Source organism: Garra rufa, chromosome 17, assembly GCF_049309525.1.
Source record: "Garra rufa chromosome 17, GarRuf1.0, whole genome shotgun sequence".
Classification (NCBI taxonomy): domain Eukaryota; kingdom Metazoa; phylum Chordata; class Actinopteri; order Cypriniformes; family Cyprinidae; genus Garra; species Garra rufa.
Window position 1 is genome coordinate 11,102,926 of NC_133377.1, and position 6,279 is coordinate 11,109,204.

Consider the following 6,279-nt stretch of genomic DNA (forward strand, 5'->3'; position numbering starts at 1 on the left):
AAAAGTCTGCTAAAAGCTCTGCAGATTTCTGCAAAATTTATGTGTTTGTGTTCAGTTCAGGGTTTTCACATTATGGTATTTCCCCAAAAAGATCACTCCTCAATGTATGGTGTGGTTGAGACAACTATTGTTGTTTCTCTTTCTGAAAAGAATCGAAGCTAACATGAAACAGCAACCACAACCCATTTTACTTTGCACTGTGCTGCATGTGCCTGTTTCCAAATGAAACAGGATATTTAACAAAGAAAAGAAAGATGGAATTTGATACATCTAGAAGTAACCAGAAATATTTTTATGATTACTTCTAGTAAAAAAATGCACATCCAATGTGCATATTTACACCATGTATGTGTATTTAAATGAAAGGCTTAAATAGCAGGTTGAATGTAAAAGTGAAAGAGAGCGTCCTGCTCACTCAGGTGACAGATGATACAAACAGAAAGCCAGAGAGATCAAAGCCTAGACAACTGGATCAGACTAAAGTGGATTATGTCTGTTGTGATGGATGAATGAATGGACGGACTGGCAGAACTGATCTACTGAAGACAATATGTGTCATGTCAATGTCTCTTATGTCTCTTTCCTTTTTTTGCAATATAAAGGACTTAAAGTATTTACAGCACAAAAAGTAAGGAAAATGAGGAGACAATATACAGAAAATAATAAATATATTGACCCTGTGAAAATCTATTCTTGTGATGAACAGTTAATCAGTGCAATTAAATCCACAGTTTATCACTTGTTTATCCTCATAATTTGTTTTGTCAGAAGATTCTTCTTAGGAATGCAGTTTCTAAAATGCCTAAAATCAAGCCCTGCCCTCTATAATATCCGTTTTCCCTCAGAAATACATCAGTTCCGAAGTATATCATGATACGAAGTATATCATGATACATCATCATACGGTTCACACATACCTTTACATGGGAATTTTTTAGTGTATCTTACTTCATAGGTTTGATCATTTCTATTATTATTAATTAATTTTAATTACCAAAACCACAATTTTAAAATCTAGAACTAATAATTTTGTATCTTGTCTACATGACCAGAAGTAAATGATCTGTTTTCCCTTAAATATTGAGATGTACACTGATTGTCGAGATATTCAACCCTGTTACACAAGTGAGTAAGTGTTGTTCTTACATTCATGACCAATGTATATTTCCAAATAAATATAAACAAAGGTTTGGTCCTAAACCAACTACATAACAGCAGCTTAATTTAGGCCAGTTGTACAACCCTGTTACCGTCACCCTGTTACTCATACGGTATTTTTTTTTTTTATACGTTATAAATATTGTTAATGTAATACTGATGTTTGTTCAGAGCTTTAAAGTTTACTTAGACATGTGCCACATTTTGGTAACAGGGTTGCAAACCTTTAAAATCATTCATTTGCCACAGCAAGTAGTTTTTAGTTCTGAAATTTACTTCATGTCTTTAGATCTTGACGAATCTCACAAAATTGGAGATTTAAAAGTTTTTAAAACATAAAGCTATTTCTACAAAAGTGAATTTTAGTGAATTTTGTAGTGTTTAGTGTTTTTAGTGAAAATTTTTCATGTATCTTACTTTATAGGTTTTATCTTTTTAGCATCATAATGCACAGTCTGTCTAATATTTTTGTATCTTTTCCTTTAAATATTGAGATGTACACTGAATTTGTTGAAACATTCAACTAGGGGAGTTGCTAGACCTAAAGCTCTACTGGGGCACAGGCCCCCATTACTCGTTAATTCAGTTGTTGCATGTAGTTTAATGTCTTTATTTTGGGATTATCAACGTAAATTATAACTCAAATTTGAGATTTTACTGGGGCACAGCATATTTTTACTGGGGCACGTGCCCCAGTAAAAAGGGTCTAGCAACGCCCCTGCATTCAACCCTGTTTTTAGTTCTGAAATTGACTTAATGTCTTGATGAAGATGGGAGATTTGAGCTACATTTCACACAGAATTCAACAGAACAGAGCTGTACTTTGTACACATAAAGGTAGACAGTAACACTTTACTGTCAATATAAAGGTTTAATATATTAACAAACAATGAGCAATACATTTGTTACAGTATACAACAGCTCAAGTACATTAAACCGTATTAACAGATGGCCTACAGATTATCAGTAAATGTTAAGATTAACATGCTTTAAACGTATTTATCACTGTTAGTTTGTAACTTAATGTTACCATATAGAACCTTATTGTAAAGCGTTACCAGTAAATGTACAAACTTTGTAACATCTAAGATGAAACTGGTTAGTTTTTAGTTGAAAGAGTTCCTACCTATGAATGATTTCTTCCCAGTCTTCATGTTCATTTGACACTGTATCTCACAGTCCAGAGTGGATCCTTCGTTTCAGTTGTGCTGTGACAGAAATCCTTTCAAAAGCAGATTTTAGCACCGTATCCTCAGTAGTTCATCATTTTGCATCATTTTGCGTGTGAACATGTATGTGTGTGTGTGTGTATGTGTGTGTGTGGGAGTGTGTAGGTGTCTGTCTAAATGAGCCTATCTCTGTCCTGCTGCAGTATTGTTAGAGGCAGTCTCATCGCCTCAGTTTCGAAGATCAGCAAATTATGGCCTCATCACTCTTTGCTCTGTATCCCTCGCCTCTTTTCTGCTCTTTCCGTGTCTTTCTCATAGTTCAATGATAGCTGAAACCGAAGACCAGTGACGCATCTACTTGCCCTCCCAGCTCCCTTGTTCCCGAGTCTCGCAAACAAAACAAAGCGACAGGTGTCGGATAGCAGCTCGTCTCACGAGAGTCCTGGTCCCGCCCTAGGGAAACCAGTTTCCAGGTTACAGCAGTCACTAGGGCAATACCTGCACTGACTTTTATGCTGGTTTAATTGTACCATAAGCTTCTAATGACTTCCCCAGTCCCTTTGCTATGCTCTAGGAACATCTAACATAAATATAACCAATAAAAAACAATGACTTGGCAAGTTTTTCTAGATTCCTGCTGTCAGGAATTGTGTATTCAGGCAAATGTGCAGCTACACCTGGCCAGCATGATTTGTGCAAATAGGCCACAAGAGAAGCTACAGAATTGCCAACCTGAAGTACTATAAAACTAGGTGGCTGCTATGTATGAATTCAGTGTGAATCGCACGGAAGTGTACAAAAAATCAATAAGGATGAAGGTCCCAAACATAGCCATCCCTGGAGCATAAGCAGATCATACTAAAACGTACAAATGAAATGCACAAATTCATACAAAAATTGTCCACCAAACTCGGCTAACAATGAACATTCTCTCAATGTTATGAATAAACTACAATAGAAAGTTTGTTCTGGTCTTTTAAAAACATAAAAAAAAAAGGATGATTTAAATGGTCAGAAAACATTCAGCAATGATGGTTTCATAACTTAAAATGTTAGCGAAAAGTCTTCAGAACATGTATTTATTAGCTGGGAAGGTATCTGGTCTTTAATAATGATTTTAAAAATAAAAGTAAACGTCATTATACAACATTCTTGAAACATTTTAATTTGCAGCTGTTTACGGTGGGCATTCGTCAACCATTTTTTAAATGTTTCAGAACATTCAGAGAATGTCCAAGAGTAACATTCTCGTAATGTTTGCGAAATTATAAAATGGAATGTTCCCTTAAAGGATTTAGAATAAAAATATCCTGATCATTTTCTCACCCACCATTCAATGTTCTTGTCTTTCTTTCTTCAGTTGAAAAGAAAGGTTTTTGAGGAAAACATTACAGGATTTTTCTCCATACACTAAAAATAAAGGTTCTTTATTGACATTGATGGTTCCATTAAGAACTTTGAACATCCATGGAACCTTTCAAATGCAGAAAGGGTTCTTTATAGTGGAAAAAGCTTTAGATTTTTAAAAGGTTCTTCAAAATGGTTCATTTAAGAACTGTTTACTAAAGTTCTTTGGGGAACCAAAAATCGTTCTTCTATGGCATCACTGCAAAAACCTTTGAAGCCTTTATTTTTAAGAGTCTACAGTGAATTTTAATGGTGGCTAATAAAAGTCCAAATTGCAATTTCATTTCAGCTTCAAAAGGCTCTACACAATCCCAGCTGAGGAATAAGGGTCTTGTAGCAAAATGATCAGTCATTTTCTAAAAATGTTCCACAAATGCTCATCTTGCACAAGATCGACTTCACACATTACGCAGTCACATTGGAAAGGTCACACATGACATAAGTAGAAGTACCGACCACAAAGCGAACATGCAAAGAAGTTCAAATGCCCTTTAAAAAAAGGTAAAGGAGGAGAAAATGACAATAGTTTATCGCCCTACCTTAACTTTTTGAAGTTTACAGATGAAGAACTAACCTCACTCACTTTTTCAACGTGATTACTTAATGCCTGAAGTCGTATATGTGCATTGCAGAGTGCAAGATGAGCATTTGTGGTTAAAAAGTATTACATTTATGTGTGTGTTTTTTCTTTTTTTTTTTAGAAAATGACAGATATGTCTGTTTGCTTTCATATTTCATGTGTAGAACATTTTCAAAGTTTCAGTTTTTTTTTTTAATAAGAAAGATCTAGAGAGTGAACGAGCTCTGACTCATATAACACTTGCGCACATGGAAGAAAACGGACAGTGTTCTTCTCCAGATCACATAATTCAGTGGAGAATTAATAGAATTGATATTAGAAACACGTGAGAATAACCATCTGTTCTCAGATGCAATGATAACAAGAGTGCATCCTCTTCTCTCTCGGAATACTCTTCTTCTGTGTTTGTTTACACTGGTTTTTGAAACAGCACCACAACTCACATCACAAACAAAATGGCAGTACCGTGAGTGGAAACGTTCAGATTTAGGGGCGGTAATAATCAGAGATGTATAGTAACGAAGTAGAACTACTTCACTACTGTACTTAAGTACTAAAAGGCTGTATCTGTACTCTACTGGAGTATTGTTTTTTTCTCCTACTTCCACTTGTACTTCAGTACATATTTTCGATGAGTTTAATACTTTTACTCCGATAAATTTTTTAATGTGCTGTATCGTTACTCGTTACAATTATAAAAATGTTACGAATCATTCCAAACCCACATTATCACTGCCAGAGCAGTAGATGGCTCTGTCACAGGTTTGAATAAGCTGGCTCATCATTGAGCGAATCAAACGATCAAAGAAGACAGCGCTGCCTGCCTGCATTGAGAGCACTTTGGTTTGTTTTCGACATGTAAAACCCAGAAATTCCACCTTCAACTCCTTCACTTTCAACTGATCGTGGCGATCAGAAGACCACCCGTGGCCCTATTTAGAGTCCATGTTTGCATTTGTCAGAGTGAAAAACAATTCATATAGAATGAAGTGCTTACTCTGCCTCCCGAAATATTGAACTGTCGAATTTGAAGAAACATATCAAGGTAAGTTAAAAATAATATAACACACAAAACACAGCAGTCTGAGCTATCCGTAAGCGCTAGATAAGTTAACCAAGGTTAGCTACCCGCGGTTCATAACATGCTGCGATGTTCACTAAACGTTAACTAGCTGGCTATCATAAAGGCTGTGTCACGCTGAATGGTGTTTTTGACCCATCATATATATATATATATATATATATATATATATATATATATATATATATATATATATATATATATATATATATATATATATATTGATGCACACTAGTTTAAGAAGGGGATCAGCTGTGGAGAAAAAGGCACAATTTATGTATTCTCTTCATAACGTTGTTTAAAACCTGTTTGACACAAAAAATTAATATTTAAAATGAACAAAACAATATGATGTCTTTTGACTGCTTTCTTTAATAACTACATAACACAATACTTGTACTTTTACTTTCAGTATTTGAGTAGTAAATTTTAAAATAAACTACTTGCAATACTTTAAGTACAAAAAATGTTGAATACTTTAGTACTTCCACTTAAGTATGGTGCTTAAAGAGCACTTCAACTTCTACTCAAGTCACTTTTTTGATAGAGCACTTGTACTTTTACTCAAGTCTGGGTCTCTAGTACTTTATACATCTCTGGTAATAATATAATAAGATCCCTTTTCTACATCACAGGGGAGCGAAATCTTTCAAAGGCTTACCAAAACAAAGTTATTTTGGGTTGGTAGACTGGGGACCTGTTTATAGCACTTAAAGGAACCGTATGTAAGAAATTTATGTCAGTTAATCATAAAATGGCCCTAACATGTCACTAGACATTAAGAAATCATGTTCATTTCAAATACTTATATCACTGACAACAGTGGTCCGGCCAGGATATTGTCATTTAAATGTGAGAGTTGCAGCCCTCAACTGATGTTATTG